Consider the following 24,980-nt stretch of genomic DNA (forward strand, 5'->3'; position numbering starts at 1 on the left):
CTCCTTGCCATTCCCTGTCCCCCCAACATTTCTCCTTGTTCTTCCCCATCTTTGACCTCCCCCTTTCTTCCCACTTCCCCAGCCCTCTCATCTCCCTCTAGCTCCTCTATGACTTCCCCAACCCTCCACCTTTCCTGACATCTCCAAACCTCCACTTCCCCTCACCCTTTCACCTCTGCAATCCTCTATGTCCCCCTGACCTCCCCAACGCTTCACCCCAACCTCCCAAATACCCCTACCCCTCTGACTGCCAACCCCCCCACTTCCTCCCTTAGATCCCCCTGACTTTCCACCTCTTGATCCATTCCATACTCATTTCCCCAACGTGCTCCACTCCACTGATCCCCTCCAATGTTTCCCTCTCTGAGATGGAACATCCTGTCTTCAATAGAATCCTCATCTTTGTCCCCCTTCACCAACACCTCAATAAGATCCGTGCGCACCAGGATGCCAAAGTCTTCTTCCAATGTCTTTGTGCCCAGTTCTTCTACCAGGATTCTCCACCCCTTCACTGCCAACCCCTTCTCCCACCTTAAATCTTCTTCCTCTTGGACACCTCATTCTGGCCTTCTGCCAGCTCTGGATCATTGTATTGCCAATTTCCACTAAGACATCAACTGTCTTGACTTCACCACTCTCCTCACTTATTTAAACTCACCATCTCGGATTGGTGTGCTCTTCACTTTCTCTGCACTAATTCAAACCTTTCTATCAAATCCACAGACAAGGGTGGCGCTGTTGTGATCTGACGCACTGACCTCAGCCCAACAACAGCTCTGAGACATCACCTCTAACCTCTTCAACATTACCCCACCAAACATCAAGCTGCCATCTCATTATCTCTGACCTCATTACTCTGGCCTCACCACCTCTAACCTAGTTGTATTCCAACTCCACACTCTCCAGTTCTACTTCCTAACCAAGATCCACAAACCGAATTGTCCCATTCAACCCAAGCTCCTGCCTCTCTGAAGTGGTACCTGCCTACCTCGACTCCATATTGTCCCCTGGTTCAGTCTCTCCCAAGTTACATCCATGATACCTCACATACCCTCCATCACTTCAATGACTTCCAGTTCCCTGAACTTGACTGTCTCATCTTATCCATGGATTTCCAATCTCTATACACCTCCAATCCCCATACCTAGAGCTTCAAAGCCCTCCAAATTTTCCTCAACAACAGACCCAACTATAGACCCCCTCCACCACCACCCTCTTCAGGCTGGCAGAATATGTTTTCAATCTCAACAATTTCTCCTTTGACACATTGTACTTTCTCTAAATCCAAGGGGTAGGACATGAGTACCCATGTGGGCCCCAGCTATGCCTGCCTTGTTGTTGGCTGTGGAGCAATCCATGACACAAGCCTGCACAGGAAAGTTCCTCAACTCTTTATTGGCGACTACATTGGTGCTGCTTCATGAACCCATGATGAGCTTGCCAACTTCATCTACTTTTCTGCCAACTTCCACCTTGACATCAAATACACTTTGTCCACTCTCCCCTTTCTTGATCTCTCTCTGTTTCCATTGCAGGAGACAAACTCACAACAGATGTTTTACATAAAATTAAAATCAGAATTTATTGTCACGAAATTCGTGGTTTAGTGGCAACATTACAGGTGCAAAACTTGCTATAAATTACATTTTTAACAATAAATAAATTAATGCAAAAGTAGATTAAAAAGTGAGGTTGTGTCTGTGATTCATTGTCCATTCAGAAAATCTGATGATGGAGAGGAAGAAACTGTTTTTGTACTATTTGGTGTACATCTTGAGGCTCCTGTACTTCTTTCCTGATGGTAGCAGTGAGAAGAGGGAATGGCCTGGATGGTGAAGGGATGATAGATTCTAATTTCTTAAGGCACTGCCTCTTGTTGATGTACTCAATGGAGTGAAGACTGATGCTCATGATGGCGCTAGCCAGGTTCACAACTCTCTGTAGCCTTTCTCAGTCCTATGCATTGGCACCTTCATACCAGACAGTGTTGCAACCAGTCAGAATTCTTTCCATGATACACCCATTAAAAATTTGCAAGAGTCTTTGGTGAAATAGCAAATCTCCTAACCAAGTATAGTCGTTGGCGAGCTTTCTTCATAATTACTTCGACATGATGGCCCCAAGTTAGATCTTGAGAGATGTTGACACCCAGGAATTTGAAGTTTTTTACCCTTTCAACTCCTGATCCCTCGATGACGGCTGGTCTGTGTTCAACTCCCACATTTACCTCGACTATGCCTCTTTGCACCCTGTCCCCTGTAAGGATTCTACTCCTTTCTCGCAATTCCTCCATCTCTAGGATCTGTTCCCAAGATGAAGTCTTCCATTCTAGATCATGCATATTGTCCTCCTTGTTTAAAATATGTGCCTTCCCCACCATTATCATCAACTTGGCTCTCACTGCATATCCTCCATTTTTCATGCATCTGCCCTACTCCCCTCTTCCCCAGGTGCTACAAGGACAGGAATTCCCTTGGCCTCACCATCCAACCTCTGCATCCAACACATCATCCTCTGTAATTTCTGCCATTTATCATAAGATTCCACATATCTTCCCCTCTCCTTCCCTTCCCAGCTTCCACAGAAATGCTCAATCTGTGGCACCTTCGTTCACTCATCCCTTCCCACCTACCACCCTTGGTACCTACTTCTGTAACCACAGAAATTAATACATGCACTCACACCTTCTCCTTCAGCACCATTTGGGGCCCTAAACAGTCCTTCCAAGTGAAGTACACCTTGTCTTTGTCCGCTGTAATAGCGGGGATCTCCCAGTGGTGACCCATTTCAATTCCATGCCTCATTCCCACGCCAACATGACAGTCTATAGTCCCATGCATTCCCCTGCTGAGACCACCTGCAAATCGGAGGAACAACTCTTTGTATTCCATCTAGGCACCCCTCCAACCTGAAGGTATGTATATTGACTTCTCTGGTTTCCATTAGCCCACTCCTCCCCCTCCTTTCATCCATCTCTCCTTCTTCTTGTCTCTATCTCTTTCCCTATCTGTCTCTTTTCTTTCTTCCAGCTCTGCATTAACAGAACTACCCCTCTCCTCAGATCCATTTTCACCTTCTGTCTGCTGCTCTCCTATCCTATCCTCTGCTATGGCCTCTTGGCTGTTGTCCTGTGCTCCTGCCCCTTCTTCCTTCCTCCCCCTTTTTGTTTAAGCACCTGCCTCCTTTTTGTTCATAGCTTGATGAAGGGCTCAGGCCCAAAACGTTGGTTATACAGATATATCTTTGCTTCTTTTGAATGCTGTGGGATCTGCTGAGTTTCTCCAGCAATTTTATGTATTTACTACATTCACAGCATCTGCAGTCTTTCTTGTTTCAGTCCACATTAATCTAACCTTGTCCTCTCTCACAGCCCAGGATGCTCCATTTTTCTTGCATCTATGCGCCCATCTCTGAGTCTTCATTGTATCAGCCTCCACCACCACTCCATGAATCTACCAGTCTCTGTGTGTAAAGAAAAATAGTACCTTTGCCATCTCTCCTAAACTTTCCTCCACTCGGATGTCCCCCTGATATTGTCCTTCACTGCCTTCAGATAAAGATGCATGCTGTCCACCCTGTCAATGTTTCTCATGATCACTTCTATTTAGACACCTCTCATTCTCTGTCACTGGGAAGTTAACATGGGAAGTTTGAGAAGGAGAGCATGAACTAAGCGAGCCTCCTCCAACATTCCAGGCACCTGCCACTCGTGTCACCACTTGTCAGCAATTATGTTGAGCCTCATTCTAAAACTGCAGGAAGCCACAGTCACTGTAGAAGGAGGCAATGCTATGAGCATCAAATGCAGTACAAATTAGAGTAGAGCAAATTCAAGTGAGTCATTACTACTTATAAAAGAGCTGTTTGCTTCTCCGGTTGATGAAATGTGAAGAGTTGAAAGGTGCATCTCCTATGATTGCTTGGGCAAGACCCAGGAGAAGAAATGGTTGGTTGAGGTGGAAGAGCAAAATCAAGAAGGTATGAAGAGATGATTCTTTAAATACTGAAATGTCTGATGGTGGCAAAAATGACAAAGGATTAGCTGTTGAATACAGAGGCTAATGGTGTGAAAAGTGAAGACCAGATTTTAAGCATCTGCAGTTTTAAAAAAATGTTTTGTCAATTTCTTGTACTTTTCCTTATTTTATATGTTAAGTTCTTTCAATAGTCATTGCAATATACATGTTCTCTAGATGGGTACCTGCTGATTGTTGCCAGCATTTTCTGTTCTTTTATTCATATTCTCAGTACAGGTATTTAAACTTTGTATATCTTACTTAATTTGCACCAAAGAAGGATTACCACCATTCTCTCCAATGAAATCATGGATTTCCATACTGTTCTATATTTAAGGGGCAGTTAGACATCCACGAATGGGAAAAGGCATAGAATGATTATGGTTCTAATGTGATTAAATGGGATTAGTAGGATTGAGAATAAGGGTGGTCATGAAGGTGGTGGGCCGAAGTGCCTGTTTATGTGCAATATGACGATTAGGCTGTGACTCAGAAGAGTATGAGATGATGAAATTGTGATGTCAGTCAGTGTTCATCAATGGTTTGACAGCAGCTCTGCCATTTTAGAGCTCAAGTAATATTATTTCCCTCAAGACATCAGTGATGGGGAGGAGGCTGTTCCTGGGGACACATGCAGAAGCAGACATCTAGCACTGCTGGAAGATCATCAACTCAGTGAAAGCAACCTTTGGTCTGCCCAAAACATGCTGGTCTTCCAGCACAGGGAGATGTCAGTGAGGGAATGCTACTGATTGGCACGTTTCAGCCTGCAGAAGTATGTGCTGAAGGCTGCACTAAGGCTTGGTTCAGTCATTGCAAGAGCTCTGTGAGGAGCTAAGACAGCCATTCTCAAGGGGTGGGGGGGAGGGTGTGGCATACATCCTCCTGGGGGCTGCAGCCTGTTGAAGTAAAAGCCTAGTTTTCAGATTTATTGTCCGATAACATACATGACATCACATACAACCCTGAGATTCCTTTTTCCTGCGGGCACAGCAGAACTACCACTAATTGTTTGTCCAAAAATAAACTGTACACAGCATAATGTATAAACAAATAAAAGAACTGTAAACAGATAACAAATGTAAACAATTTGACTGTGCAATGCACTGAGAACAAAGACAATCAATAAAGTGCACAAGTAAGAGTCCTTAAGTGAGTCTCTGATTGACTTTGCCATTGAGGAGTCTGATAGTGGAGGGGTAGCAGCTGTCTATGAATATGGTGGTGCGAGTATTGTGACTTCTATACCTCTTTCCTGATGGCAGCAGTGAGAACAGAGCGTGTGCTGGCTGGCATGGATCCTAAATGATTGCTGCTGCTCTCCAACTGCAGCGTACCCTGTAGATGTTCTCAATGGTTGGGAGGGTTTGTCCTGTGATGTCCTGGGCTGCGTCCACTACCTTTTGGAGGGCTTTACATTCAGACTTATTGGTGTTCCCATATTAGACACACTTTCCACCACATCTCTGTAGAAATTTGTCAGTTTCTGGTGTCATACCAAATGTCCGCAAACTTCTGCGGAAGCAGAGGTGCTGATGTGCTTTCTTCATGATGCTATCGGTATGTTGGGTCCAGGAAAGATCCTCCGAGATAGTGACTCCCAAGAACTTAAATTTGCTCACCCTCTCCACCTCTGATTTTCCCCAATGATCACTTGATTATATACTTCTGGCTTTCCATTCCTGAAGTCAACAATCAGCTCCTTTGTTTTGGTGACGTTAAGTGAAAGGTTGTTGTTGGTGCATCATTCAGCCAAGTTTTCAATTTCCATCCTGTATGCTAACTCATCTCCTGGTATCGTCAGCAAATTTGTAGACGTTGTTAGTGTTATACTGAGCTACACAGTTGTAGGTATAAAGTGAGTAGAGTAGGGGGCTGAGAATGCAGCGCTGTGGGGCTCTGGTACTGATGGAGATTGTGGAGGAGAAGTTCCTGCCACTCTTCACTGATTGTGATCTGGAGGTGAGGAAATCCATGATCCAATTACACAGTGGGGTGTTAACTCCCAGGTCTTGGAGTTTGCTGATCAGTTTTCAAGATTCAGTTTATTATCAGAGTAATAAAGTGTCGTATTTCATGAAATTTATTTTTGCCTGCTGTAAGGCAGACAGATTCGCCTCAGGCAGGAATTCCCAAAGTGCCTCTTGCAGCTGTACGGTCAGACTTAGGCTGAGAGAGAGAAGCGAAAGAGAGTCCCCTCAGGTTCACCGAGTGTCCGTAGATTCGCCTCCAGCACTTCTGTGGCCCCCACAGCCACACAGAATCCAGTCCAAACCATTGGCAACCCGTGCTTCAGATCTAAACCTCCGATACAGTCAGGAAACTTTCTACGCCCTTGGAACCTCTTCGTATCTCGGTTCCGATACCTGGTGCGCCTCCAGCCAGTTCAAACCAGTCTCCGCAGCCCAGAGCGAGTCTCCCTACAGCAGTCTCCAGCAGCCCACGGGTTCCTCACCTCGAGTCGCCAGCAGCCCACCGCTTGCATTGGTCCCTCAGCTACAGAGCCCCCTCACTGGTCTGCTGCCGTGATCAACGTCCCTCTAGGTTGTTTCCTCCCATTCTCCTTCTCAGACATTGCATGATCATGTTGTCCTCTGATGCCCTGCTCCAGTCCTCTGCTTCCCCAGAGTCTGTAACCCCTCGTGGCTGCTGCCAATTAATAGGTGCCGCCATCTTGGGTGCAGACCCATGGTCACGGTATTTCTATTAAAACCAGTTTGCTCCCCCAACGGGCTGTTCAAAGCCTGTGCATAGTTGATGGCAGTCATTTGGGTGGCTGGATCCTGTGGGAGCATTGCATCTCTGCTCCCTGCGGGACCGGCACCGCTGCGGCTACAGTGGCTCCGGCAGTGCCACCATTGTTTGAGGGGATGATTGTGTTAAATGCTGAACTGTAGTCGATAAAGAGCATCCTAATGTATGCATCTTTGCTATCCAGGTGTACCAGGGCTTTGTGTAGAGCCAGTGAGATGGCATCTGCCAAAGACGTTTCTCTCAGATAGGTGAACTGGAATGGATCCATGTCACCATTCAGACAGGAGCTGATCTGCTTCATCGCCAGCCTTTTCAAACACTTGACCACTGTTGATGTAAGTGCTACTGGTCGATAGTCATTAAGGCAGGGTACTACACTATTATTGGGTACTGGTATGATTGATCCCTGTTTGAAACAGGTGGGTGTAGATGACACTTTCCAATCTCTCGTATTTCCTAATTTCGAAACATATCATCTTCTTCGATATTCTGAATTACAGTCTTATCACTCCAATAAACCACACTTAATTTTTTCAGCTTTATGTAGCCTTTAGTTGATTTTGCATAATTTTGCATTGATTTTCATAACGATGTATACACAAAGCATTTGGTTATATTTAAAGACATAACAAAATAAGAAATGATTAAAGCTAATAAGTTGATAAGACGACATTCAAAGAAAAGTATTTTGAAAGCTCCCATCTCCATGGTTTTCTGAAGAAAAGAACAAGCTCCGAGTCTGTATGGATATTACGAAATATGACCTCATAGTAATTGTAACATGACAGAAACAATTTATCCTTAAAGGGATAGTCATAAAATGAACAAAAATCAAAAACACAAGGTTTTAAACTTTACAATGCCATGCTGGAGTGAGCTATTGTAGATATCCATGAATACCTTGCATGTTAGTCAGCACAGATCTTTAATACTTGTCAAGGTACTCCATCTGGGCTGGATACTTTCCTCAGATTCACTCCCCTGCAGGCAGTAGGCACATCATACTCCGATACAGATAGGATGGGATCATCAGGGGATGTGGGGGTGTGGAGGTGAGGTTCTTTTCTGTCACTGTCATAAAATCGGGCGTAGAGGGCATCGAGTTCCTCTGGGAGAGAAGCTTTGCCATCTGCTACTTTACCAGATTTGGTTTTGTAACAATTTATAGCATTTAGGCCCTGCCATAGCTGTTGGGTGTCCCTTGATGTTTTCATTTTCATCCAGAGTCTTCTCTTCACTTGGGAGATAGCTTCCCATAGGTCATATGTGTTCCTTCTGTACTAGTCTGGATCTCCAGATTTAAATGTCTGCAATCTGGCTCTCAGCAGGTTCCACATTTCATTGTTTATTCAGGGCTTCTGGTCGGGGAAAACCCTGAATGATTTAGTGGGGACACCCTCTCCATAGCTGTTCTGATAAAGTGTGTGACCGTCTTGGTTAATTCATTCAGATTGTCAGCAGAGACCTTGTACACTGTCCAATCCCTGACTCTCCTCATGTAACATCAATTTTGTTTATTTTTTTATGAAATTGGTAGGAGAGAAGTATAGAAGAAACCAAGACTTAACTGCCTAACGGGGAAGGGAGCCCATAAAGTTTGAACAGGGTCCTCAGGGGGCCATAGCTGAGAAAGGTTGAAAATGGTTGGTCCAGTGTCATTCTGCTACTGGACATTAAGAGACAGAGACTGATAGGGAAATGCTCGAACAACTGAAGTAGGAGCAACCCCAGGGTGGCACGTTAGTGGCAATGATGTGATATTGCATAATGATTGGTTAAGACTATGGACAGAAAAGAAAAGTATGTAGCAATATGACAAATAATATAAAAGGAATTGGAACTTTTTCCTTTGTATATATTTTTATTGCGAATAATGTGTAGTTTGGCCAAATATACTCTTATTTACCTCTCCCTAAGGAATATACAACCCATCAATTGTCTACAGAAATCAAGAGGCTAAGGGTGAAGGAAGGAGGCAACTATTTGTGAGCAACTCTCAAATCACAATTTGTCATTCAAACACTATAGCACAGAAAACAGGCCATTCAGCCCTTCTAGCCTGTGAAGAAATATTATTCCGCTAGTCCCATTGACCTGCACCCAGTCCATAACCCTCCAGACCTCTCCTATCTATGTGTCTATCCAATTTATTCTTAAAACTTAAGAGTGAGCCCACATTTACCACGTCAGATGGCAGCTTATTCCACGTTCTCACCACTCTCTGAGTGAAGAAGTTCCCCATAATGTTCTCCCTAAACATTTTCCCTTTCTCCCTAAAGCCATGTCCTCTCATATTTATCTCCTAATCTGAGTGGAAAGAGCCTATTCACATTTATTCTGTCTATACCTCTCATAATTTTGCAAACCTCTATCAAATCTCCTTTCATTCTTCTATGCTCCAAGGAATAAAAAACTAACCTGTTTAATATTTTCCTGTAACTCAATTCCTGAAGACCCGGCAACATCCTAGTAAGTCTTCTCTGCACTCTTTCAATCTTACTGATATCCTTCCTGTAATTTGGTGACAAGAATTGCGCAAAATATTCTACATTTGGCCTCATCAAAGTCTTACATAACTTCCCAACTCCTATACTTTGATTTATGAAGGCCAAGATGTCAAAAGCTTTATTTACAACCCTGTCTACCTGTGACGCCACTTACAGGAAATTATGTCTTAGAAACAATCATTCACTACCACTCTCTGTCTTCTCCCATTCAGCCAATTTCAAATCCTGTTTACAACCCCTCCATGGATACCTAATGTCTGAACCAACCTCCCATGTGTGAGCTTGTCAAAGGCCTTACTAAAGTTCATGTGGTCAATTTCCACAGCCTTCCCTTCATCTACTTTCTTGGTAACCTCGATGAACACTAATATTCATTAAACACGACCTACCACACACAAAACCATGCTGACTATCCTTAATCAGTCCAAATACTTGTATATCCAATCTCTCAGAACACCCTCCAATAAATTGCCTGCTACTGATATCAGGCTCACCAGCCTGTAATTTCCTGGTTTACTTTTGGAGCCTTTTTTTAAACAACAGAAAAACATGAGATACCTTCCAATCCTCCAGCACCTCATCCATGGCTAAGAATATTTTAAATATTTCTGACAGAGCCCCTGCAAATTTTACACTAGTCACCCTCAATGTCCATGGGAATATCAGGTCAGGCCTGGGGGATTTATCGTCCTTTATTCGCTGTAAGGTAGCAAGGGCCTCATCCTCCTCTTTAATCTCTATATATTCCATGCCACTACTGCTTGTGTCCCTTCCTTCCTTATACACTATGCCAGTTTCCTGAGTAAATACTGATGCAAAAAAAAATTATTTACGATCTCCCCATCTCGTGAGGCTTCACACATAGATGACTGCTCTGATCATCTAGGGGACCAATTTTGTCCCTTACTCTTAACATATTTGTAGAAACCTTTCTTTTTATTTTTTTTAAACTTTATTTAAAGATTTTATCACAGGAATAAAAAGAAAAATTACATTTAAAGATAAGATATAAAATAAAATAATATAATTACAATACAACATTAATAACCTAACTTAATTCAACCTAACCCCCCCTACATATACAAGAACTAAAAAAAATCTATTTCTAAAAAAAAAACCCACCCTTCCCCTCCCCCATAATAAAGAGTGAAGAATTAGTAAAATTAATAATATTATGTATTAAAAAAGCACACACAAAGAAAAAGAAAAATATGACAAATAAAAATAATAAAAAAAAGATTTATCAGATCTAAAATATCACATCTAGGAACATTCTTAAATCAAACTTAATTGCATATACTTAACAAATGGAGTCCACTTCAACTTATAAAAAGACATCTTGAATTGAAAAAGATATCCTTTCCATAATTAAACAAGACTTCATCTCTAAATACCACCTATCCAAAGTTAGTATATTTCTATCTTTCCAAGTAGACGCTATACATTTCTTGGCCACTGCTAAAGCTAAATAGATAAAAGAAATCTGATAATCATTTAATCCTAAATCAATTAATGATTGCATATTCCCTAATAAAAATATATCAGGATCTAATACAACACACATATTATATAATCTATTAAATATAGATTGAATACCTTTCCAAAACTGTTGCAATCGATCACAGGACCAAACAGTATGTAAAAAAGTACTAGCTGTCTGGTCACAATGAAAACAACAGTTTGCTTACTAAGACCAATTTTTTTTTTTAATTTTTCTGGTGTTAGATATAGTTGATGCAGAAAAAGCTTTTGATAGAGTGGAATGGAAGTTTTTATTTAAAGTACTTGAGAAATTTTGTTTTGGTTCTTCGTTTATTGGATTGATAAAGGCTTTATATAATAGTCCGAAAGCTAGAGTTGCTACTAATGGACAGATTTCAGAATCTTTTGATTTAACAAGGTCTACTAGACAAGGATGTCCATTGTCACCTGCTTTATTTGCTATAGTTATTGAACCTTTGGCACAGTTAATACGTCAAAATGAAAATGTTAAGGGTATGAGAATTTTGAATGAGGAATATAAGATTAATTTATTTGCAGATGATGTTTTATTATACCTTGTAGATCCTGATATTTCCTTACCAACAATTCAAGAATCTTTAGAAAATTATGGTCAATTATCTGGCTATAAGGTAAATTGGGCTAAAAGTGAAATTTTGTCAATTTGTAAAGATAATTATTCAATTTATAAAAATATTACGAAATTGAAGTGGACAAAACAAATTAAATATTTGGGAATTAACGTCAATACAGAATATCAAGATTTATATTCAATTAATTACCTTCCTTTAATAAAAAAGATTAAACTAGATTTGATTAGGTGGAAGGACTTACCTTTAGATGTATTGGGGAGGATCAATACTATAAAAATGAATATTTTTCCTCGGATGCAATATTTATTTCAATCAATTCCTTATTTTTTAAAAAAAGTTTTTTTAAGGATTTATATAAAGCAGTTAGAGTATTTTTATGGAAGGGAAAATTTCCGAGGGTAGCAATGAAAAAATTGATGTGGGACTTTCAATTTGGAGGTTTGAGATTACCTAATTTTCAATATTATTATGAGGCAGCTCAATTTAAATTTCTTAGTGCATTAATGTATATGGAGGATTCGCCCAGTTGGGCAAAGATAGAACTGGCAGTTATTTTAGAAAAATCTCCACATGAATTTTTGTTTCGATGGAATAAAAATTTGTTACGAACTTATGATGTACCAATATTGAAACATTTATTGAATCTATGGACGAGTAAACTTGATAAAATGCGGCTTAAAAATAAATGATCTGGGCGATTGCCATTATATAATAATCAACTTGTTCCTTTTACGGTCTCCAATATCACTTTGAAACAATGGGAAAGGAATAAAAAACTTATCTGATTGTTTTTTTGAAGGACATTTTTGTTCTTTTGAGGAATTACAAAAGAAATTTGGTATTAGTGGAAATTCTGTATTTGTGTACTATCAGTTAAGATCATTTGTAAAACAAATATGTGGTCGTCAAATGACTTTATTGCCCGAAACTAGTTTTGAGAAAAATGTACTTTCAATACCAGAAAAGGGGTATATATCTGAATTCTATTGTATTTTACAAGAAAATGAAAGTAAGAAAGATTGGGATAAAGATAAGTTAAAATGGGGAAAAGATTTAGGTTCTACAATAGCTGAAGAAACCTGGATGGAAATTTGTCAAAACAGTATTTGGAAATTGATTAATGCTAGATTAGTGATGATTAATTATAATTTTATACATCAACTATATCTAACAGTAGAAACCTTTCTTGTTTACCTTCACATTATCTGCCAAAGCAACCTCAAGTCTTCTTTTTACCTTCCTAATTTCCTTCTTAAGTATTTTCTTCCATTTTCTCATCTAGTATCTCATTTGCTCCTTGTTGCCTATACCTGCTATATACTTCTCTCTTCTTCTCAACCAGATCACCAATATCCCTTGAAAACCAAGGTTCCTTATGCCTGTAAAATTTGCCTTTAATCCTCACAGGAACATACAAACGTTGCACTCTCAAAATTTCACCTTTGAAGACCTTCCATTGACTAAACACATCCTTGCTATAAAACGACTTATCCCAATCCACTCTTCCTTTCTCATTTCCACAAAATTGGCCTTTTCCAATTTAGAATTTAAACTTGAGGACCAGACCTATCCTTATCCATAATTAATTTGAAACTAATGACATTATGGTCACTGGATCCTAAACATACTTCTGTCACCTGACCTATCTGGTTCCTAATAGATCAAGTATTGGATCCTCTCTCGTTGGTACCTCTGTATATTGATTTAGACTGTTCTGGAGCTGCTCCACCTGCTGATGGCTGTGAGAAAATTAAGAATTCCTCATCATTTGTGATGAAACAAAATCTATAAGCATGTCACATGGTCTCACATCAGGCCTTTATCCTAGTGCTTCTAAACTGAGTTGACCAATTGTCACCATTGTGACTGTCAGTGGAGGAAGGTATGGTGGATGATGTCTTAGGGCACCATCTGAACTTGCAATGATTTTCTTTGAACTGCACATTCTGAACACACTTGGCAGTTCTGTGGGTTGGCTGGCCGATAAGCAAAAGCAAGGGTGCTGGAATGGTGTGACAATTAAAAATGACGTTGTCCGGAGACATGCTTTTTCTTCTTCTCCCCAGAGCAATGACTGCTGAACTGATAGACTATTCTGCAAGTCTTTCTGAACACTAGCATCCTCAGCTGAGAATATCAGTAGAAAACAGTCTTTGCCACAGAACCTCACAATGTGCAGGGCACAGTGATAGTTCTCATCCAAAGGATAGTTGGTCAATGCTAGATCTTAAACAACAGATAGTTTTCTCACGTCCAGTTCATCCTCTTCATATCCCATCATCTGATGTCCAGTCTGCAGGTTGTAATGACCTTGAGCAGATTTTGGCTATCAAACATTGTTTTGATTTATTTATTTTAATTTAGATATGCAGGCTCTGTAACAGGTCTTTCCGGCCCATGAGTTTGCACCACCCAACTACACACATGTGACCAATGAACCAACTAACTCCTTTTTTTTTGAGGGTGGAAAGAAATTAGAACACCCAGAGATAATCACATGGACATGGGGAGAATATACAATTTCCTTACAGACAGCAGTAGATTTATACTCAGGTCGCTAGGGCTTAACGTTCAAGATGGAGGCACTTGTACATCATGAGGCTTAGTGTCTGACAGGAGTTTGGAAAATAGTGTTAGATTACTTGCTTGTGTTCTGTGTGGTTTTTTTTTTGGATTTAACAGTGCATATTACAGCTACAGTAAGCAGTCACTTTTGGAAGTTTATCGGCATTGGATCATTCACGGAGCTTGTTTGATTTTGATCAAATCCCTCTGGAGTTAGAATGGACACCATGGGTTTGCATTCAGTTCACCCCAATCAGAAGGGTTCAGCATTGGTGTTGAGATTGTAAGCAATGTCATGGAAGCATGGAAGCCTGTGTGCCAGGCTATAATTAAAACCACTCAGGTTAGTATTTTCCTCATTAATGCTTGGTCTCTGTGAACAAGACCTGGGTCATCATACAGAGAAGGCTTATAGACTGTAATGTAATGTTTTCACGGAGATATGGCTTAAGAGTGGCGTACCAAACAATGTGGTGGAATTGGACTGTCAAAGGGTTTTCGGGTCTGACAGAATGGCGACAGTGACAGTTAAAAGCAAAGGAGGTGGGTTGTGCATCTATGTAAATCGCTTATGGTGCACTAACTCTATCATGGCTGACACTCATTGCTCTGTGGATCTGGAATTCCTGATTATTAACTGCAGGCCTTTTTATTGACCAAGAGAATTTATATTAATCATTGTTGTTGCAGTTTATGAACCTCTGGATGCAAATGCTAAAGTACTGCTATCAGCAAGTTGGAGTCATTACATCCAAATGGAGCCTTTATTGTGGCTGTGGACTTTAATCACTGTAACTTATGTACTCTACTTCCAAGATTCCATCAAAATGTAATGTGTAATCAGAGCGGTAATAAAACCTTAGATCAGGTTTATACAAATGTGGCTGATGCTTACAAAGCTACTACCCTCCCTCACTTAGGTCAGTCTGACCATCATTCATTGTTTGTTTCCCAAGTACAGCCCAGTCATTAAACGGGCAAAACCCACAATTAAGATGATTACGATCTGGCTGGAGAATGGTGACTTGGTTCTTCAACAAACAGACTGGAGTGCGACAGTCAATTCTCCAATTGATATCGATTCATGGACCAACTCTGTTCTTGAGTGTACCAACAAGTGTGTGGATGGAGTGACATCACAGAAGAAAATAAAAATATTCGCGGATCAAAACCATGGATGAACAGTGAGTTCATCGTTTGCTCAAAGATAAATTTAACCTTCAGATCTGGAAATTTGGAGACGTGGATTATCCAGGACCAACTTAAGGAGGAGAATCTCTCAGGCTAAATTTTATGTATGTATATAAATCATCTAATATTATGCCTCCTTCTAGTTGTGACTCCCTCTCTGAGGAGCTTAACTATTTTTACGCTCGCTTTGACAGAGAAAATAAGGAAGTCATTTTCAAGGTGGACCTTTTACCTGATGAAATACCTCTCTCAATTTCCATCATTGATGTTTGGGCCACCTTGAATAGGGTGAATGTACAGAAGGCAGCAGGTCCAGATGGCATACCTGATCGTGTGCTTAGAGCCTGTGTTTTTGCGGACATTTTCAATCTGTCCCTAATGCAGACATTTGTTCCAACCAGCTTTCCTTATCTCTGAAGATCTCACTTGTTCCCTGAATTCGTCAATTCTGATTAAAAAGGCACAGCAGCACCTTTATTTTTTGAGGAGCATGAGGAAGACCCACCTCAGTCCCTGGATCTTGTTGGATTTCTATAGATGCACAATTGAGAGCGAGCTTACATATGGCACTTCAGTGTTGTATGGGAATTGTATAGCACAAGATCGCAGGGCACTCCAGCGGGTAGTGAAAACTGTCCAACGGATTATGGAATCCAATTACTACCATCAAAAACATCTATAGGGAACAATGTTTGAGCAGGGCGAGAAACATCATCAAAGATGCATCACCCCTAAATCACGGACTATTCACTCTTCTACCATCAGGCAGATGCTACAACAGCCTTTGCTTGTGCACTAGTGGGCTTAAGAAGAGCTTTTTTTAAAAAATCAAACTCTGACTATGTTGAACGCTGAATCATGGCGCTGAGTGGTCCTGCACTCATATTATAAAGTCAGTACTTTTTAACAGTTCATTGTAGAATAGTGTTGTTGTTGGTTTTAATTGCACATGTTTTATTATAATGTATGTCGCACTATTTTTTTTAACTTATGGTGAGACGCTGGTTGTATTTCATTGGCTGGTTTACTGGTACAATGACAATAAAATGATTCTAATACAATAGTGTTCCACTAACTGCTACTCTAACTATGTTTTGTGGTTGAGTCCCAAAGTGGTGGTGTCATAGAACATTACAGCACAGAAACAGGCCCCTTTGGCCCTTGCACTCTGTTCCAAATCATTTTTCTGCCTTGTCCCATTGACCTGCACCCAGTCCATAGCCCTCCATTCCACTCCCTTATGAAAAGGGGAGCAAGGCCATTGCAGGATCTGAATTAGAAGAAATTACATGATACAGGAAATTGAATTGGTCATGAAGAAACCATCTTTTGTTTAATTTGCATGTCTGACCAAGCATTGTTTGGATGACTGCTGTCAGTGTAGCCTTTGCAGGATTAGTTTCTGCATCTAAGCATGTTTCCTGCTGATCATTCCACCAGTCTCTGATTTTCTGCATTGATGGGCCACGTATTTCTAAAAGAGAAAGAGGACTGGATCACCAAGTGTAACACAGTAGTTTTGGATTATATGGCTATCCTGGTTCGAAAGTTACAATGTGTGCAAACTGTGAATTGTTTGTGTGAAGTTTGTCTAAGTGCTAAGAATGTTGGGATGAGTTGAACCCAAAAGCAGGCCCAATTGGTGTATTTTTGTCATTGGGTGTTGGAGATGTGGCAAGTTGAGTCATATTCTTGGTTTAGATGAGGATTGTGTTTTATTATTGAATTTTTTCCTGAGCAGAAATTATTCCTGAAATTGACTGCCACAGCACTTTGGTTTTACTGCTGCCTTAGTTTGGCCAGAGAACCTCCTGCTCACCACCCCCTCCCCCACCCCTGTCAATGGAGGATATATATATATATGCTCTACCCTGCCTCACTAGAAAATCTTGGACACTCTCCTACTCCCCAGTTCCTGGGGTACCACAGCTCACATTACTGATCACATTCTCATTACTCCTTGCTAACGGCCTGCATCTCCACTTGTGAGGTTCTGGTTGGACTTAATTGGTATGGCCAGACAACCTGCTGGAGGAACTTGTTGGGTTTTCATTGGTGGAAAAAGAATAGACAACGTTTCATGTCTTGATAAAAAGTCTGGACTTGAAACATTGACCATTCTTTTTCTCCCATGGACACTGCTCCACCTGCTGAGTTCCTCCAGCAGATTATGTTTAACTGCCAATTCCAGCAACTGCCATTTCCTGTGTGTCTCCCTAATTGAAACAGGCCCACTTTAACTGGCATTCATCACTCTCTGTTTGTACCTTGGCTGGATTTGATTCCACTAAAAGGCTTGCTTAGTTTTGGCTGCATGCAACTGTTATTCAAAAAAAGCATACACTCAGTGTTGCCACACTGCCTGCTTTGGAAGCAATGGCAGAGGTTAGTCTCACATTACAATCCCCGCATTTTATTTCAGAGTCTATTAAACTTGAATCTCATTTGTCTCTATAAATTTGGCTTTAATTCCTGGATTCACTGATTTATATTTCAAATGGGCTACTTACCAACAAAACTGATGGTTTAATAGTTGAACATTTGAATGTCAAACAAAAATTGTAGGCTCGGTTCCACCATGCTTATCACTCCAACTGAATGGCTGGAGATGAACATGTATCAGCTCCCATTTAGACAGCTTGAGAAAGCACAGCTTTGAAAACAGCTATTACATTCTTGGATAATGTGGGAATAAAAGGCCGATCAAGTCCATCTCATACTGAAGCAGCATACCTTCACTGTTTTTTGCACAGATATTGATAACAGTGGTTGTCACTCCTTCCTCTGTACTCTGAAGGATGTGACATGAGTCAGAGCCCAGGAGGAAGTGGAGAGCAAAAGTGAATGGGAGATGACCACAGTGGCAAGAAACCTATGGAAATTAGTTCCATATTTGAACCGATCTATTAAATGTAACCATTTAACTGTTATTAGCTTGAAACTTTTGAGTTTCTTCAAACTTTCTTATTTTGCCATTACCTTTTATTAATTTTATGCTGAAGATATTTTCTTGTGTATTCTTTAATTGTTTTAAATATTTAATTCTCCAGATGAAAGTCTGCAATTGGCTCTATTAGAGGAGAAATCCTTTTTTATTTTGGGTGACATTTATCTACCTAAAGTGTAACTTGCTAAAGTAAAAAGGCAGTCATCCTCATTGAAATACTGGATAAAAGAACATAAAAATGCCCTGCATAATGTTTGGGAAAAAGATGCATTTTTTCCATTATTTGCCCCTGTGCTCCACAGTTTTAAATTTGTAATCAAACAATTCTCATGAGATTAAAGTGCACATTACAGATTTTTAAAAAGGTTATTTGTATACATTTTCATTTGACCATGTAGAAAGTACAGTAGTTTTTATACATTTGGCTTCACAGGTGTTTGTGATTACTCAGGTATGTTTAATTGTTTCATTGGTGCAGATATAAGAGAGCTAGGCTTGCTTCTAAGCCTTTGATCACTTTTGGAGTCTATAGTTGCCATTTTCAACAGGTTGACCAGAGTTGCACCAATGTAAGTCAAAGAAGACATTATGAGGCTGAAAAATAAGACTAAAACAGTAAGAGACATTATCCAAACCCAAGGATTACCAAAATCAACTGTTTGGAACATCTTTAAAAAGAAAGAGCGTACTGGTATGCTCAATAATCACCAAGGGACTGGTTTCCACTCCTGATGACAGAAAATTTCTCATCATAATGAAGAAAGGTCCCCACACACCTGTACGACAGATCTGAAACACTCTTCACGCAGCAGGTATGAATATGTCAATAACTACTGTCCACTAGCTAGCCACAGAAACAGGATGGCAGATTACAGTTTGCCAATAAATATTTAAAAGAACCTTTAGAATTCTGGAAAAAGGTCTTGTGGACAGATGAGACCAAGATTAACCTGTAACAGAGTGATGGCAGGAGCAAAGTGTGGAGGTGTAAAGGAACTGCCCAAGATTAAAAGCAAACCCCCTCATCTGTGAAACATGGTAGAGGTGTTATGGCCTGATGTGTATGGCTGCCACAGACACTGGCCCACTTACCTTCATTGTGATATAACTGCTGATGGCAGTACCAAAAGGAATTCTGAGGTGTATGCAAATATCTCATCTGCTCAAGCTTGACCAAATGCCTCCAAACTCGTTGGATGGCGCTTCATTCTACAACAAGACAATGATTCCAAATGTACTGCTAAAGCTACAAAGGAGTTTTCCAAAGATAAAAACTGGAAAATTCTTGAATGGCCAAGTCAGTCACTTTGTCTAAATCCAAATGAGCCTGCCTTCCATTGGCTGAATAGAACATTAAAGTGTACAAGCCCATGAAACAACAGGCGTTGGAGTAGAGGTCTGGCAGAGGATCACCAGCAGATTGTGATGTCTATGAATCACAGACTTTAAGCACTCATTGCATGGAAGGGATGTGGAACAAAATAACGACTTTAATATACATGCATTTGCTATGTCCCTGAAATGTGAGGACTATGTATAAAAAGTGCTGTAATTTTACATGGTTAAATCAAAATGTGCATAAATAACCTTGAATAAAATTTGGAATGTGTACTTTAATCATGTGGATTATATGATGACAGATTTAAAAATGTGAAGCATAGGCACAAATAAATAAAGGTCCCAAACATTATGGAGTGCATTGTAAATCAATTAAGTTCTTGCTGTTAGAATTTCCATTAATAATATCTGACATTAACTGCTATATTCTTGGTGTTTTGCTTAATTATTTTTCTTTGAACACAAAGTTCACATTGTTTTTTTTCCATTTCATTCTCTAATTCATTGAAATCTATTTTTAAGTTATATCTGATGGCATACATGCAATATATGTACTCTTATATCTTTAAGAGTTCAATATGAAATTAACACAGGTTCTGCATTGTTCTTCAAGAGTACCAGCCTCTAATTTCCAGTCAGAATGATTTTGCCAAACTGCAGCAAGAGATGCGTTTGTCTTAACTGGGACAATGATGTATTGTCTTGAGGTAGAATAGATGAAATAATACTCCAAATCCATCTGTCTTTCCTATTTGAAACTGCTTGATGCTGATACTTGGCTGGATGAGGTTCTATTTTCTAATGCTATCACTCATCACTGTGAAAATATTGACAATAACATTGAAGCACCCGGATGCTTTAGTGTTCTGAATATTTTCTTTCAATTTGTAGCAAACAGATTTGTATAAATCATAAATATCCGAAAAGCACACGTATCATAAATTAAACCAAGGTATGTCTGATAAGTCAGCACACGTTCAAGGCATATTTAAGTTTCACAGACTATAGAACATTACATCATAGTTTGACCCTTCAGCCATGATGTTGTGCCGCTCCATAGAAACCTACTCAGCAACAATTTCAACCGTAAACTTCTGTCCCTATCTCTTCTTTTCTTTGGCTTGGCTTCGCGGACGAAGATTTATGGAGGGGGTAAAAAGTCCACGTCAGCTGCAGGCTCGTTTGTGGCTGACCAGTCCGATGCGGGACAGGCAGACACGATTGCAGCGGTTGCAAGGGAAAATTGGTTGGTTGGGGTTGGGTGTTGGGTTTTTCCTCCTTTGCCATTTGTCAGTGAGGTGGGCTCTGCGGTCTTCTTCAAAGGAGGCTGCTGCCCGCCAAACTGTGAGGCGCCAAGATGCACGGTTTGAGGCGTTATCAGCCCACTGGCGGTGGTCAATGTGGCAGGCACCAAGAGATTTCTTTAGGCAGTCCTTGTACCTTTTCTTTGGTGCACCTCTGTCACGGTGGCCAGTGGAGAGCTCGCCATATAATACGATCTTGGGAAGGCGATGGTCCTCCATTCTGGAGACGTGACCCATCCAGCGCAGCTGGATCTTCAGCAGCGTGGACTCGATGCTGTCGACCTCTGCCATCTCGAGTACCTCGACGTTAGGGGTGTGAGCGCTCCAATGGATGTTGAGGATGGAGCGGAGACAACGCTGGTGGAAGCGTTCTAGGAGCCGTAGGTGGTGCCGGTAGAGGACCCATGATTCGGAGCCGAACAGGAGTGTGGGTATGACAACGGCTCTGTATACGCTTATCTTTGTGAGGTTTTTCAGTTGGTTGTTTTTCCAGACTCTTTTGTGTAGTCTTCCAAAGGCGCTATTTGCCTTGGCGAGTCTGTTGTCTATCTCATCTCAGAGACCTATCTAAGAGACCTTTAAATATCCCTATTGTACTAGCCTTCGCCACCTCCGCTAGCAATGCATTCCAGGCACCCAGCACTATTTTCATGTTTATATTTGCAATACTGTATTATTAACAAATATAAACTCCCTGCTGTTTCAAAATAATAAATGGATTGATAAATGGATTTCAAAGGTTTGAGGTGGACCACCAAATAAAAGTAGGATGTTTAAGAATGCAGAAAATGGGAACTGCAGGAGAACAAAACAGTCTCCTTAGCCTTCTCTGCCATTTTGTAAAATCATGACGGATCACACAATTCTCACCCTTTCCCACTTAATAACTATATCGCTCCAAAATTTACCAGAATCAACCTTGAATCTACTCAGTTACTGAGGATCCACATCCCCAAAACAGTGAATTCCAAAGATTTTACTACCGACAGTAAAGCTTTGATAGGCTGGTGAATTACCATATAGAAATCCTGATAATTTGGTATATGGTAAACTATCACTGGGTAATGTTTACAATTTCCAATCTCCAGAGGCTCATTTTTCCTGCACCCTTCAACTCACCTCATTCCAGTGCTTCCATTCCTCCTGCTGGTGTTCAGGTTCCCATGGTCCTGACAACTGGCCAGGACTAGAATTCCCTCCTGCCCCCCCCACCCTTCCTGGGGGCCTATTTTTCATGCTCCCTGCCACAGGCTGGGCTCTCAATTTCCACTCTGGCTTTAAACTCCCCTGCCTCTGTTGGCATTGTTCGTTTGAAACCTTCTCCGAAATGTGAATTAAAAGTGTGTTAAAGCACTGATAAGAGTATCTGATGGCCTCGAAAATCTGCTTGTACAGAACATGGAAAGTCCAAGTTATCAGTAATTAATGTAGCTTTACTGCATTATTTAAATAAAACCCAACCATGCTAGTATGTGGCTGAATCCTTGTCCTGAAACCATGTTCACTTATTCTAGACACTTGAGAAAACAACCTTTCACCTTTCCTCCAATCCTGAACGCCCATTCAGTTCCTTAGAGTTTTTACATTTCAATGAAATGATAATTTTTAAAATCCTCTCTCCAGTGAGGGGGTGGGGGGTGGGGGGGCATCCAGGCAATGGCTATCATGTTATAAATCCTTTTAGGATGATGCTTGAGAAATGCCAGAAGCCCATGAAAACCTGGATAATAGATAAATATTTTTTAAAAATTTAAAAACTGTGCTAGAGAAAATCAGCAGGTCAGACAGTGTACTTTATAGACCAAAGATAAAGATACATATCCATCCAGATATGCCATATAGGCATATCAGGGGTTGGCATGGAGGAGGTGGACCCTTTCGACCATTGGGTCAGACTTATGGTTCCTCGCATGTCTCCAGAGCAGGACGGGCCCTGAGGGCATCAGCCATGTTGGTAGTGTGGTCCCTGTCATAGCTTTCCTGGGGAAGGAAAACATACATTCATATCGTGTAGCATTAGTGGCAGTGCACAGCAGGGACCTGATAGAGTGGAGGGCTTCCAGGAGAACCTCCTGCCAGCAGGAGACCAGAAGTCCCTTTAACTGCAAGGTCAGGAGGATTCCTCAACAGGAGGCTCCTCAAAATAGCACAGCCAGAGTTCGAAGCTGGTAGATGCCTCAGACGATTGAGGGTCGATTTCCATTTTTTTCTGGTTTGAGGATCTGCTCCATTGTAGAAAACTTCAAACTTGTAGTGAATTAAATTGATACACCATCAATCATTCAGGAGACTATTGTGGAGAAACCATTAGGTTTTAATTCACTTGAGGAAGAAGCATATCCTTACTGTTCAGTTGTCCTGCACTGAATTGCAGGAGACTATGGGGAGGGGCCACAGGTTCAACCAGCTAATAGGCATACTTGACCAGATAATTTTAAATTGGAGTTGTTTTCCACACCCACTATCACTATCTTAGCCCTTCCCCACAACTCCTCCATTTCCCACTCACCTACTCTGGCCCCCTCTGCCCTGAGATGCAATAACAACAGGATTCCCCTTTTCCTCACCTAGCACCCACCAGCCTCCGCATCCAACACATTATCCTCTGCAATTTCCGTCACCTACAACATGATCCCACCACCAGACAGATCTTCCCCTCTTCCTTCTCTCTCCATAGGGACTGCTCCCTCGGTGACTCCATTGTCCATTCATCCCTTATATCACCTAATATTGTGTTTGGTCACTCTCCAACCAGATGCCATTAACATCAACTACTCCAGGTTTTGCTAACCCACTTCCTGTTCTCCCTGTCTTCCCCACCCCTTCTCCTTTTCTCCAGCTCTCCACCCCTTCTCTCTGCATTCACAGAACCTCCCTCTTCCTCCTGTTTGCTGGTGTACCCTTCCTCCCTTATCCACCTATTACCTCCTGACTGTGGGCTTGTGCTCCTCTTGCTGCCCCTCCCCATCACCATTTTGTTCAGGTACCTGCCCACATTTTGCTCGTACCTTGATGAAGGGGTCAAGCCCGAAATGTGGGTTATGTGTTTGCTCTGTAAAGTACACTATCTGACCTACTGAGCTTCTCCAGCATTATGCTTTTACTTCAGTCACGGTGTCTGCAGATTTTTGTGTTTTACTGTTAATTTAAATGACTGAGATTAAAACTTGCACTGTAATATTTGCAACCACCTCAATAGAACAGCAATATGAGTTCAGCAAAATTTGTTGACAAGTTTTAAAACCAAAAGCTAAAGGGGAAACAAATTTATAAAGAAAATAGCACAAAAATTAGAAATATTATACAGGCATGAAAATTTAAAAAAGGATGGAAGTGAGGTCACTAAGAGATGGGCCAGCATAAAATCAGTGAGCGAGAGAGCAATGCCAGAAATATCTTATAATTATTTTGCTTAAATATTGTAGAGAAGCAGATTAGTTAAGCATAGCATAAGAGGATGAGATTAAAAATTATACAATTCTTTTTAAATTAAAAAGAGAAATATTAAATTAATCAAACTCAAGCTGTTCCATGGATAGATTGTATCTGCACATTTTAAAAGATCTATCAGAGGAAAATACAGAATTATAATTACACATTTAGTAAAATATTATAAGAATGTATGAGCCAGAAGGTTGGCAGAAAACTGACATTCCACCCCATTTAAGAACTGAAGTGGAACATATTTAAGGATCTGGAATTCAAATGGACAAATCACAAAATAATAACAATTATATCATGAAAGAGGAAAAGCACTGAGTTTACTTTTGTAAAGATAGGTGTGTGTCCTTAAAAAAACATGGTTGTTACTATGTGGAAGTTCTTTACGTAATCCACAATAATTTACACATTGCGAGAATGGAAACCATAAGACTTTAGTACTAGAATTAGGCCCATTGAGTCTGCTTTGACATTCAAATCATGGCTGATGTGTTTTTCCATTCAATCCCATTAAATTTAAGTTTAGACATACAGCAAAGTCACAGGCCTTTCTAGCGAACGAGCCCATTTCCCCAGAAAGCAGCAATTAACCCACATTTTTGAAGGCTGGGAGGAAACTGGAGCACCTAGAGGAAACCCATGCAGGCACGAGAAGAACAGACAAACTCCTTACAAGCAGCACCAGATTTGAACCCAGGTCCCTGGCACTGTTATGGTGTTGTGCTAACCACTGCACCATTCTCCTACCTTCTCCCCATAACCTTTGACTCACTTACAAATCAAGAACCTATTAACCTCTCCTTTAAAATATACCCTTTTCTGTC

The 24,980-nt window shown here is 40.8% G+C and overlaps 1 protein-coding gene across 24 annotated transcripts in view; it reads left to right on the forward strand.

Annotated features, from left to right (window-relative positions):
• plcb4a (phospholipase C, beta 4a) overlaps window positions 1-24,980 on the forward strand; it is a 628,445-nt gene that overhangs the window by 262,518 nt on the left and 340,947 nt on the right. Inside the window, exon 5 of one of the 24 annotated variants that reach the window (XM_069932464.1) lies at window positions 6,955-7,105. The exons of the other annotated variants lie outside the window; for them this stretch is intronic. The gene's annotated coding sequence lies outside the window, so the exon portion shown is untranslated. The remainder of the gene's footprint in view (window positions 1-6,954; window positions 7,106-24,980) is intronic. 24 annotated transcript variants of the gene reach the window in all.

Source organism: Narcine bancroftii, chromosome 4 (genome assembly GCF_036971445.1).
Source record: "Narcine bancroftii isolate sNarBan1 chromosome 4, sNarBan1.hap1, whole genome shotgun sequence".
Lineage (NCBI taxonomy): Eukaryota > Metazoa > Chordata > Chondrichthyes > Torpediniformes > Narcinidae > Narcine > Narcine bancroftii.